This window comes from Microtus oregoni, unplaced genomic scaffold (genome assembly GCF_018167655.1).
Source record: "Microtus oregoni isolate MIOR12 unplaced genomic scaffold, Mior012 000004F_ref0000308, whole genome shotgun sequence".
Taxonomy (NCBI): Eukaryota; Metazoa; Chordata; class Mammalia; order Rodentia; family Cricetidae; genus Microtus; species Microtus oregoni.
In genome coordinates this window covers 57317186-57330463 of record NW_024543063.1, presented here as the reverse complement: position 1 = coordinate 57330463, position 13278 = coordinate 57317186, and the positions used below count along the sequence as shown (strand labels likewise).

The following is a 13278-nucleotide window of genomic DNA, read 5'->3' as shown; positions in this document are numbered from 1 at the left end:
GTTTCCTGCACCTCATTTCCTTAACTTCTCCTACAAAGGAAATGAGTTTTCTCAGTACTTTTATAGCTATGAATTTTGTGAGTCTTTATGTACTTTTATTATATTTTTTTGTCCCCCTCACCCCCTCATTTGTTTGTTTTCCCAGACAGGGTTTCTCTGTGCAACCTTGGCTGTCCTGGGACTTGTTCTGTAGACCAGGCTGGCCTTGAATTCAGGGATTTGCTTGTCTCTGCCTCCATAGTGCTGGGATTAAAGAGTGTGCCACCTCTGCCTGATCTGTCCCATGTCTCTCAATACTGATGTCTGTTAATGTGAGAGCAGAGAGACAGAGAGAGACAAGACAGTTGGCTGATAAGAAAGGAGCTATTATTTTGAGTTTCTCAAACCCTGGAGACTCCTTCAAGCTATAGTAAATGTCTGTAATCCGAGCACCCAGAAGGCAGAAGCAGGAGGATCACCAGTGCTAGTTTGAGGCCAGTCTGGACTACATAATGAATCTGTCACAAACTATAGTGGATTACCTGATGGAATGTTTGTGGAGGGTCTTTCTTCATCCTATTTCAACTCACTGGTTACTGCCTTTGCCAGGGAGCTGCTGTAGTTTTCCTCTCAAATTCCTTGGGGTTTGAATATATTATATCATATCATATCCTATCCTAGCTCACTGTTAATCCCCTCCCCACTACTATATTTACTCAAAGAAGACAGAAAGAGCCTTGCCTCCAGGTGGCAGGAACACCCCTGGCAGGGAGTGCTCATCTTTCCTTTCCATGTTTCTTGGCCCCTGGGCCAACTGGCTAGAATGTGAACAAGAGATAATGAACCTTGACTTGTTTTACTACACAATAAAGATATAACCGAGTCATCTTTTTAATTGTCTAATTCAATACAGTAGTGGTAGTGTTCCTCATACAGTATTCTGGATAAAATGTATGTCGTGACTGAGGATTCCTGTTGGTTTTCAGCTGAATTGTAAGCATAGGTGAGCCGTGAGTGCCTTCTCACCGACATTGGCTGAGAGCCTCCTCTTTCTCCATCCTCCTTGGCTGTGAGAAGGCAGCTGACTCTGAGAAGTGAGTGCTGTTGATAACGATGCTTAGTCACAGGAAGTTTGGCTGGTGCCTTTCTGATGTTGGCTGAGAACCACCTCAGCATCAGCCTCATCACCTAAGGCTGGAATTATCTCAGGAAGCTGAAGAAATTTGAAAGAACCAACAACAACCAAAAATACTATCTGCTTCCCTTTTCAGCAGTCATCTGTCTGCATCTTCTACTTAGGTGAGGCATAGTGGACTGGAGTGGTTTTGTTGAGTACTTATAAAAATCATATGGTAGCCACCAAAGATAATTAGAATTAGAGTTCTAGGTATTGCCTTCCAGAACCACCTCCCTGTCTTCATCTAGAAAGTCAAGGCTAATGGTCCTACAACAGGACCAAACTGACCAGCTGAGTGGGGATGCCCTGAGTACTGAGGCAGTGATGAGCTCTGGGGAGGCTGGAGAAGACTCCTTAGAGAGTGGGACCTGACCAGACCTTGAGAGATGAAATGGGTTTAGCTTGCAGAAAGTGAAAGAGGAGGATATGAGGTCACAACCTGACCAAAACCAAGACGGTACGTGAAAGTGATGTGCTAGAAAGTGATTCTTTTTGCCTGCACATGAGGGCATGATGTGTTGTGGACGAAATGACTGCCAGCCGTGGAGTGTGGGCAGCAGGTGCTCCTGCAAGTTTGAGAGCAGGTACATATTCAGAAGAAAGGAAGGATCTCAGCTATCCAGAATAGTTGAGGGAGGAAAATAGTGCTTGTAGTCAGCTTAGCCTTCATGATGAGTGAGACCCTGCCATTAAAAAAACAAACAAACAAACACAATAGAATGAACACACTAGTAATACTACTTGATCTTCTCAGCAGCCCAGGGGACCTGGCAAAACAGAGCCCACTCATAGATTGTGAAAGTTTGATTTCTTAGTCTCCTATGTGTGGTCATTTTACTTATAGAACTGTACAGTTGCTTACATGAGTATGATTTTATCTGACAATAGCTATAATTCTGTGTGAATTTCAGTGGCCTTCTTTTCTGTTCTATAAACTTACATTTATATTATTTCATTTTAATAGCTATTAGACATGTAAGGTTTTAATTTACTTGAGCTAATCTTTTAAAAAAGATTTATTGATTTTTATTTGTGTATATGTTTGTGTGCCTGCATGAATTTATCCCTACCACATGAGTGCAGGTACACATGGAGGTTAGAGGGTGTCTGATCCCCTGAAACTGGAGTTACAGTTGTGAGTTGCCTGATGTGGGTGCTGGGAACTGAACCTGGGTCCTCTAAGTGCATTAAGGGCTCTTAACCACTGAGTCATCTTTCCAGCCTCTAAGATGGGGTCCTACTATATAGCCTAAACTGACTTTGAGCTCACTATATAGCTCAGACTGTCTTTTGGATTTGAAATCCTTCTGCTTCCCCAGTACTGAGATTACAAATATGAACTGGCATTCCCAGTTTTGCTTGTTTTTAGTGTCTAGGGCTAAATTGGAAAATGGATTGCCATTTAAGACATTTAAGAGTGGGTGGGTTTGTGTTTGGCTAGTGATACAAGTAGAAACACCACTTTTGTAAATGCACCTTCCTAGTGTTTTTCTAACCTCTACATCCAGGCACTAGGTGAAGGAAAATTAGCTACCACCTCTGTGTTCTCTGCCTTTTCTGCCAGAGTGTTCTGCAATTCGGAGCCAAACTTCTTACATGGTTTCCTTAAAAATGGTCACTGAACTGGGGGGAAAGGACTCTGAGCTGCTTTTAGAATTTTCTCTGATACAAAGAAATAATCACTTAGTTTATATTTTGGAGTTAATAAAGAATAAAAAAAAAAGTCTTACAGACTCAGTGCAGTGAGAATTTGCTTTTACATAAATAAAGAGGGTTTTCTCACTCCCCTGTGTATGACCCTCAGATTCTACATCAGTGAGGTATTTTGACTTTTACCACACCTGGGCCTTGTTTTTTTTTTTTTTCTTGCACCTCCAATCTCAGACAGAATTCTTATTGCTGCATGTCTGCTATGCTCAATATAGTATTTATTTAATCAAAAACAAACAGTTTGCTTCTTGTACTGGTCCAGAGAGAGGTCCCCCAGGATTGTCTTTTGTCCAGTAATTGGAACATAAGCTGAGCCTGGTTAATTTCAAAGCTACCCTCAGCACATGCTCCCGCTGTCCTCCCTATCTATGCAGTGCTGAGCTATTGGTGATACCTTGTATTGGGGATGGAACAAAAACTTGAATGTTGAATGTTAGAAGCAACCGTTGTGACCTCTGCTGTGCCACTGAATAGCACTGTGAGTGTAGTTCATTTTAAGTTAGGGTAAGAAGTCTGAAAAGCTCTTCAGCTTTATAGGCTTGTTAGCAATATACATCTCCAAGTTAGGAATTTGCTGCTGTCGCAGAGAAAAATGGGCAAACGTGGGTTTTCTGTGTCAGTGATGTAGGTTCTCTCATTGTTGGACTCAGTGTTCCAGTACCGGTGTGTAGTGTGATCCTGTGTTTATTCTTGTTGTTGAGGGCTTTGATTTGTTTTTATGAGACAGAAATGTCGGAAGCGTCTCAATTTTGGGTATTTGACGGAAGTTTTGGTGTAAGAAATGTTAATTAGATCGCTTTTCTTAAAGTACCAAAGTCTGTAACCTGGTTCAGTTTCTTAAAAGATAAATGATGGTGGTAGATTAAACAACCTTAAGTAGCCAAACTCTGAATACTAAAAAGCCAGATCAATATTTATGTAAAAGTACATTATGACATTGGCAAATGTCCTAGTAATGTTCTGTAAGTGTAGGTGTCGGGTTTGCAGCCAACAGATTGCACTCTTAGGCTCTGTGATGTCCCTCCCGTTGGAGAGGGAATGGTCTTTTAGTTCTTTGCAGCCTGTGCCATAACCATGGCCCTCTCCCTAACTGACCTGACTTTAACCATCTGGGCAGAGGTCTTGGGCAATTTCATCTTTGCTCTTACACAAAAACGTTTCTGCAGTTGCTGCATTGAATTTCCTTTTGTTAAAAAGGGAAACGTTAGTATTTTGATCTTTAATTTTCAAGTTATATGTTAAACATATGGAGGGAAAAATATCCCTTTCTGACAGGCACCTTAAAAATCATTACAGTAAAATGGGAACATTCATTACATACACATCGTATGTTTTCCTCTAAATGTTGTGCTAAGAAGTGACAGTTGAGCTGAACATATGTTAATAAAAGGCCTGCATTCCCTGTGTCACTGACAGTTTCATTGGCTGTATATTCCTGAAATGCAAATAACCTCTGTTCTTTTCAAAGATATAATTAACTCGAATAGTTATTTAGTATAATCTTTTAACTACTAAGAGACCAAGCGTTTAAGACGGTGAATTTACTGTTCTCTCTGAAGGGCAGTGCAGTTGACAAGGGCACAGTGAGCTGAGATATTCCTGCATGTTGAAGCCACATATTCCGTAGACTAAAATGGCAGAATCTGCCTGCTGCTGTATAAAGTCTTTTAACTACCATTTATTTTAGCATCATGACATGTGCAGATTCCTGCTGCTCAGTTAAGGGACCAGCTTTGCACAACTGGTGTTGCAATCTGTGGCCACAGCACTGCATCACAATGCAGCAAATGTATTTTCCACCTGAACTGAACATGACAGAGAAGTGATTATTAACCATGCAAGATGTCGGAAGTCATCAAAAATTCACATCAGAGGAATTGTGGTGGCTTGGGTTGGAGGAAAAAAGTATCATAGCATTCCTTGCCTACATGTTGTCTCTCCCCCTCTTTAATCTTAACTTGGTACAGTCCGTTAACAATAAAATACCCTTCTGTAACCTATAAACTGTTCTCCCATCAGTTTATGCTTGCAAACTGATAGCTGACTTCTCCGAATCCGTGTGGAACACTTCTGATGGTGATGCTCTGCTCAGGGAGTCTGCCATGCCCCTCCTGTTAAGGGGGTGCTACAGTCTCATTGTCTAATTGGACTCTAGGGCTCCAGTCATATTAGCACTTGCAGAGAGGTTGGGTTTTTCTCCTTCTTTCCTCTCTCTTTCCTCCTCCCACCGGACTCTTCAATTGAGGCAATTTAGGGTGGGAAACCTTAAGCACTGGTGCCGGCCGCGTTCACTCCACTAGAAGGGTACGGAAGAGCTGCAGTGACTGGCAGCATCAGCTGGGCTGCAACTCCTTACATTTTTGAGAGCGGCAGGTAGGATTTCTTGTTTCATAAAGATATTAAGATAAATGTGCCCTGTTAACAGAGTGGTAGCATGTTGCAGTGTCTTTGAAAGGTAAGATCTTGGTTTGTGTGAAATTTTGAGATAAATTTGGTAGCAGTTAAGTCATTTGATAGAAAAAGTGTTTGATTCTTCTGAGAATCTTTCAGATTTGTGCCTTGTCATTTTAATATTTTTCTTTAAAAAAATTGGGTGGGGCAGAGGTTCACTTAAAGATTCAAAGAGTTGGCTTCTTTATTTATTTGTGGATTTCATCTTTAAGTAGCAAGTAGTGTGGACTTTCTACAAGATTTTTAAAAGAGACAGGTGAAGTACAGAGTTCTTGTATGATGTAAAATATGAAGATAAAATTTCTTTTCTTTGATAAAACCAGTTCCTTTAGAATTGAAGAACGTGTGTGTGGGGTGTGTGTGTGTGTGTGTGTGTGTGTGTGTGTGTTAAAGAATCCTGTAACTTATGATTTCTGTCTAAGAAAAAATTACTGTCAAAGATATTTGGAATTGTCTCACAGGGAATGTTTTAGCATAAGATTTTAAATGAGAAAATTAAATATTAGCTTCTAATATATAAATCTTAATCATCAGTTATTGGCAATTTAGATTAAGAAAGCTGTTTTTAATTTCTTAAACTTCAACTGAGAAGAATATGGTTTTTTTTACATATATTGTGCATATATTTTAGTTTCTTCAGGGAGAAGTAAAATGAAAATTTCCTAGTTGTATGAACATTGTCTTGGAGAAAAATGAGATAATAATGTTTCTATAGGTAATATTTAATAGCTTGATTAATATCAGAAATAAATTGTTTTTAATTCAACATTTAACCAGTTCATTGTCACACCTTAAAAACCAGCAAAACAAGAAAGATGATATATATGCCTTATCTATCTCAAAACTATTTTATTGTGGGAGCGGTAGGGGCTAGAGCCCTTTTTGAAGCTCGGACTTGGAAATTGCTCACCTGGTAGAGAGGGCTTTGGCCCCTTCAGAGGTGGGACTTTCCTTTACTAACAATAGAAGCTGGGGAAGCTGTCAAGTGGGAAATGGAGAGACCTGCTCAGGGAGGGGAGCTGTCAGAATTTGGCTTCACTCAGCCCTGGGGGGTCTGGTTACCAACTAAGATTCCTTTAAAACTCTGACCTGGTGCAGCGCTGCACAGAATTGATTTCTGAGATGAGACAATAGCCGTGGTGGTTTGCATTTTGTAAAAGATGGAGGAACCTCTAACACTGACCCTGTTCAGGGAAATGACTCAGTTAGCTGTGCCTTGGTACAGTTGCACATTATTTCCTTTGTTTGAAGTGGGTGGATGCCAGTGCCTTCATCAGAGCTCCTTCATGTAATGTATGGAAAATGTCTCATCCACCATTTTTAACAATTAGCTGTACCATGGGCGAGGCAAGCTGGATGGATTCTGAAGACAACTGCGGGGCCATTCCATTTGCATTAGCTGCTGTGGCCCAAGACCTTTGTTACTGTAAAGAATGTCAACCATAACATATTCCGTAGAGAAGAGTTGGTTTTAGGAAAGGGAGAATATTCCAGAAAGAAAATGGAATCCTTTTGTCTATAGTAGGTATTTCTCGTGTAGCTGTAAAAGGTTGAAAATTTGTCTTTGGTTGAATGGGCAAAATATACTTTCAAGCTAATGCTGCCAGTGTGAAGAGTGTAACAGAGATTCTGGGTCAAAAATCAGATGAGCAATCATCTTAAAATGCGAGATTCCTGAGCGATTTTAGCAAATGACTTTAAGTAGTTATTCATTAATTATTGTAAATGTGAATTTATCACTGATCACAGATGGAAATGATTCTTGAGGGAAAAAAGCAAAGAGCAGTAACTTTCAGAGTTTCTTTTATTGTCTTTAAAAAAACGTTTTCTATTTCTGAAAAGGATGGTTAAATTTTAGAGCTTTTTATTAAAAATATAATGACTTAAAAATACATGATTAAAAGTTATAAAAAAAGTGTTTTTAACAAAACAAGATTTTGTTCTCAAAAAAATAATAGATTGAGGTTTTTCCATCTCACTCATGGGGACCATAGGGACCATTCTAGTGCTTTTGCTTACTTAATAATTGTGGCTTAAAAACTACTCATATAAACCTCAGTTTTGCAGCTCTAAGCTTATAAACCTTGATTCTTAAATGTAGTTGGATTTGACTTGATTCAGACCTTTGTTTTGTTATGCTGCTGCTGAGAGGGATTTTAACTTTGACTTGTGTGTTTATTTTTAAAGGCTGAAGGATGTTTCTGTCTTTAAACCTGAAGACTGTATAGTAGGTCTGGCCCTGAATTATGCTTGAAGAGTGAGTCACACACTGAAAGGCTGTGTGGCCATTTCAGTTCATCCTTCACAGAATTCTTCTGGCTTGTAGCATGCTTAGAAAGCTGCCTCCTGTAGGTTGTTGGGGCTGACGTTCGTCCTGGTCACTGCGTACCATATCTGTTTAATAGATGTTGGAGACTCAGGAGAGAGCAGTTTCCTTCACAGCAACTTTACATTGACATAGAAGAGTCAGTAAGCCCTGACCCCTAGAGAGATTTTCTTAAGTCCCCAGTGCTTGTAAAACTCATATGAAAGCCTGGCTATCAGTGTGATTTTTTTTTTCAATCCTAAGGAGCCTGCATTGAATGCATTAATTGTTCATATATATACTAGAAAGCAAAGGGCCCTTTCCCTTTGATATCCACAAGGATTATACGTTGAAATGAAAGTATCTTTGGGCAGTGAATTAGAACTGCAGCCTTACTTACATAGAATGTGTGGTGTAGGTGGTTTAAGGAGCTTTACAAAGCCTTTCTTTGAAAATTTTTAAGTACTATTTGGTTGAAGATTCTGTGGGTCCTCCCCTCTTTTTTCCTGTTATAGACTTTATTAAAAGCTCTATGCCAAGTGCCCTTTTAGATCAGATGGGAGGTGGCAGAGGTCTAGTGCATTGTATTTTCTTTCTTCCATCCTGGTCTACTTAAGTTTGGCTGCTGGAAGAGGCTCTTCTTGATACTTCTAGGGCATTCGTGATTCTCTGCATTTTCGAAGCTTTTTGGTTTTTCACACAAAATTTTAGCCTTTTCTTATAGTGAAGAATCGGGTTGGTTCTTTCCATGACAGCAAATACATTCCTATCACACTTTTGACTGCTCTGGCAGAACTGTAGTGCAGACGAGCAGACGTGCCAGCCAGCCTGCTAGGAAGCATTTGGTGGCACTAAGATGGCAGTGAGGAAGGAGTAAAATGGCGTCACCCCGAGCGCTGTGAAGAGAGCTGGACTGCGGTTATTTTCTTAGTCCTGGAGACATCCTTAGAAACACTGCTTCTCGCTCATGGATGCTCATTATTACCAGGAGAGAGAAATTCGGAGATTTTCCTAAAGGCTTGTTAGCACTTGTATCTAGACTTCACATACCACCTTTAAGAAATTGTATTAACACTTTGGAATGACCTCTGATGTGTATTTTTTTAAGTGTATAAACTTGCTTGTTATATGGATACATTTTTAGAAAATGTAGAACTGTACGTATCATTCTTGTGAGAATTTTTTTTGTCTTATTCTAGTTTTTCATGGACTTTTGTTATTTTACATATGAAATACGCCGGTCTCACATATTCTGCAGGGGAAGTGTGGTCAGAGTGGCGATGACAATGCTGCTTTTTCCATCCCCATCTCTTACAGGTTTGGAATTTTTGGAGCTGACCATGAAGTTTATCTAGCGTAGTCAGCTCATCCAGGTTAAGTAAAAGTAAGGTTTGCTGCAGTAAATAACTTCTCAATGTCAGGGAACCAGAGGGTGGATCTCTGGGAAGCAACTGATACTGTTCTACATCCACAGCACCCAACTCCTGACCTGCATGCTGTCTGCATCAATTCCATTTTTATTTCCTCTTTGTTGACTGGCTGGTCAATTGAGCTTCCAGCAAAGTCAGTCTGTCTGTGCTGGAGCATCCTGACTCACAGAGGTGTCTGTTTTCAGAAATGACTTTCTGAGCTGTGCTTGCAGTCTTTCTGGGTTTGTGTTGAAGTTGATATACACTTATCAGTTTGTCTTTCGTAAACATACATTTAAAAATATGATCTTTCCCGCAAGTAGAACTCTTAGGCTCATAGTGATGGTTGAACATGAAGAGTAAGGCACTCAGAGCTAGGATAGACCTGTACTCTCTGAAGGCATCCCCAGCAGCTAACTCCTCTACTCCAGCTATGAGAGACTGTTCAGGGGTGCCACTTCTGCCGGAGAAGGGAATTAGTAAAAGGCATTTAGCTGCCTTTCATTTGGGGCAGTTGTGCTTGAAAAAATAGCCTTGCCCCATGTTCTCCATTGCTTATATTTTTCAGTCCTGCTGACTGTATCTATGGTGACAGTACTAAGTGGTGCTTTCTGCAGTATTCCTCTGCTCTAACAGTAAAGTCAAAAGGTTTCCAGCCTTAAAACAGGTTTAGGAGAGAGCAAAGCTCCAAGCACTCTTAACAAAGGAATGCCTTGACCAAATTACACTTAAAATAATTGGAAATCAGAGAAACTCTCTTCTGATGGTTGTTTCCACATGTTTAAAAAAATGAATTTTTGAGCTTCAAGAAGGAGCTGCAGTGAAATTAGGCCTCTTTTCTGTGACAGTCATCCTGGCTGATGCTCAGATGCCATCAGCATAAGCACTGCTGCAGAGCAGAAGAACCTAGGATTCTTGACTGTGGTGTGAATGACCGACACTGTGTACCAGCATGGAATGAATATAAGTGTGGCATGTAAACTTTGTCCTAACAGCATTCCTTTTGCTTGCTAAGAGCTCACACTTAATCCTGTGGAAAACAAGTTGCTGGCTCTCACTTGGCTGACTGAGATACACCATCTGCTAAACCCCTACCCTCAACCCCTGGCTCAGTGTCTAACGCCTGCTTCCCCTCCACCCCAGAAGAGTAGAAGGCACAAGATCAGATAAAAGCTCAGAAATCTACTCCTAGCCCTGTTTCTTGTTACTGGTAGAGATTACTTCTGTGGGTTCTTTCAGAGGGTTTTGAGGGCCATAGAAAGGCATGCTTATAAGTGAGGCCATCGTTGATGTAAGGACAGGTTTAGAATCTGAAGTCCAAGATGAACTTGAAATGTTTTTTTTTTTTTTAATCCCCTAATGCACCCACCTTATTCCTCCCCTAGAGTGACCGTGGGTTCAGTTTTTAGATCTATTCATGTCTTTGGCTGAGGGCTCTGCTGCTGTTCTTTGAAGCCAGGCATACAGTGAACTATTAATATTCATTCCATTTGCAAAGCTAGATTGAAAAAGTTCTTTCTGCAGAATGTTTCACTTTCTTGTGTCTCCACAGTTTAGCCCAGCAATGTTCTGACTTTAGGGGGCAATTGGATGAAGGAGAGGAAGTGCTCACAATTGTATTTTCTCTTTGGTGCTACCTCAGTGTTGGAGCAGCTGGCTGGCCCCCTTCCTTGCCTGATGTCTTCCAGTGTGATATCCTCATTTCTCCCAGCAAAAGGGGAGACAGGATGGCCAGCAGAGGCTCTGCTACCACGGTCAGGCACCCGTGTACATCATGGCCCCTCTCAACTGGGTGCAGGCCTGGGCATAGTTTTTAAGTGTGATAGCAGTACTGATGATGAGGTTGTTTCTCTCTTCAGCCCCTTACACAGGCATGAAGGGGATGGCAGAACTTTGGGATTTGGAGGAAAGAAGAATCTCCAGAAAAGCATCATCATCATCATCATTAGTAGTAGTAGTATTTTATTGCCACCAATATCAAGATAATTGTTAAGTATTGTACTCATTTATATGATGTCATCCTTGTACCCTCTGTATGATGGCTCCAAAGCCTTTCAATAACTGAGATGTGTGAACTGTTTCTCTTTCTTGAATATCTAGACATGGCTGGTAGGCAGGTAATAAGAATGCCCAGTACCCTTAAAAGGGGCAGAACTGGCTTTATTACAACACCAGTAGCATATGATTTAAGTAGCCCTCACTGGGTTGCAGTCCCTGTCATGGTATTCCTCAAGGTAGCAGCAACTCGATGTGCTAGCCATCCTCAGTCTGACACCTAGGTGTAGAACTGGGAAGAGGCACCCAGTACTTTGTGCCCACATTTTTTTTTTTTTTAAGACAGGGTTTCTCTGTAGCTGTGGTACCCATCCTGGAACTAGCTTTTGTAGACCAGACTGGCCTTGAACTCACAGAGTTCACCTGCCTCCCAAGTACTGGATTAAATACATGCACCACCACCGCTCGGCTTTGTGCCCACATTGTTTTTTGGTATCTCTGTAGCCTATACCACACCACCGTGCTGCTGTTTTGCTCACAGCTTTACTTGCCTCTGAAGTCTTTCTTGGTTTTGTTTTGTTTTTTTTTTTGTTTGTTTTTGTTTTTTTGCAGGGTAGGGTGCATTCGATACAGGGTTTCTCTGTGTAACCTTAACTGTCCTGGAACTCGCTTTGTAGACCAGGCTGACTTCAAACTCACTGAGGTCTGCCTACCTCTGCCTCTGAAGTCTTACAAGATGGGTTTTTGTTCTGGGGTTTTGTTTATTTTCTTTGGGGGGCATACAAATGGGTAGTAGGGAGGAAATATGCACAAAGTGTAAGGGCTTTCAGTAATGCGCCTTCTACTGTGGGTGTTCTTAGAAGGCAGTGGTACAGATGGACTAATACTGACAGGTTTTTAAGAGACCAGGCAGGTCAGCACACTATGGCCAAAATGTTGCCTCTGTGCCCCTTTGCTGGTCTGGGAGAAGAAATGCCCAGTGCTGAGCATTCTTCCATTTATTAGAGCCTCCTTATGACATTGAGTTATTTTTCCTGTGAAAATTAGAAGACTGTCTTATAAACCAGTTTGAATTACAGTTTTTGAATTGAAAAAAAAAATCCCAGGGGCTGATCTCTGGACAAGACTGATTCTCCCTCTCTGAGCAGTCATTGTCTTCCAACATAAATGGGAAAAATGTCTCATGGTTTTTATTGAATCCAATGTTTCTGTAGCACTAACCAAAGTTCTAGAGTCTTTAGCCATGCTCACTATATTTCTTCTTTCATCTTGAAAGAAGAATTATTCTATTTTTAAAAATTTATTTATATCCCCTGTCTCCTACCACCTTGAAGACAGGATCTCAATATGCAGCTCTGACTGTCTTTGTGTAGATCAGGCTGGCCTCACACTGCCTCCCACGTGTTGGGATTAAAGATGTACACAACCTGCCCAGCCTCGTCGATTATTTTGTCTTTACACCTTTGTTTCTGTCTCGGTAGTTCATTCAGTCACAGCATTTATTCCTAATACCACTGTTGACTTTGTGTTAATATTTTGATTTGGGGCTGGTAAGGTGACTCAGCGGGTAAAAGAAAAGCATTTATTGCCAAGTTTAATGACTTGAGCTTAGTCTCTGGAACCCATGGGGTGGAAGGAGAGGACCAGCTCCATAGATTGCTCAAATAAGTCAATGTGAAATGAGGACTTGAAGTATTTTGACTTTGAATATTGATTACAGATTTCCTATTAATTTGTATATATCACACATATTAAATGAGAGGAAACATAGAGATTTTTGTAGTACCCACATTTTTGCATTGTGTCTGATACCTTTTCATAAGTGTCCCCTGCCGCAGTGCCTCATTCTCGGTTTTGACAGCATGGGTTGCTGGTTAGTCTGTTGAAGGAGAAAGATAGGGAACAGTGTTTTGTCTTTTGAGGGCCATATAAAATATGGCTATTGCTTCGTTCAGTCAGCCTCTGGTTGTGTGTGTGCATATGTATGTACAGCAGTGGCCAGCAGATCATTTATTAGTGTAGATGTAAGTAAAAACTCTAAAAGAAGCAGTGCAGTTTTGTTGGGGGGGGGTGGTTTAGTTTTTCAAGACGTGGTTTCTTTATGTAGCCTTAGCTGTTCTAGAACTTGCTCTGTAGACCAGGCTGGCCTCAAACTCACAGAAATCCACCTGCCTCTGCCTCCCATGTGCTGGAATTAAAGGTGTGCGCCATTACTACCCACCTTTTTTTATTTTTTCTTTCTTTTTTTTAAT

At 40.8% G+C, this 13278-nt stretch overlaps 1 protein-coding gene across 2 annotated transcripts in view; it reads left to right on the top strand.

Moving 5' to 3' along the window:
- The window catches only part of Nup93 (nucleoporin 93), a 103099-nt gene that overhangs the window by 47073 nt on the left and 42748 nt on the right, over nucleotides 1–13278 (top strand). The window contains exon 1 of one of the 2 annotated variants that reach the window (XM_041650066.1): nucleotides 5105–5239. The exons of the other annotated variant lie outside the window; for it this stretch is intronic. The gene's annotated coding sequence lies outside the window, so the exon portion shown is untranslated. Of the gene's footprint in view, nucleotides 1–5104; nucleotides 5240–13278 lie in introns of those variants that run through there. 2 annotated transcript variants of the gene reach the window in all.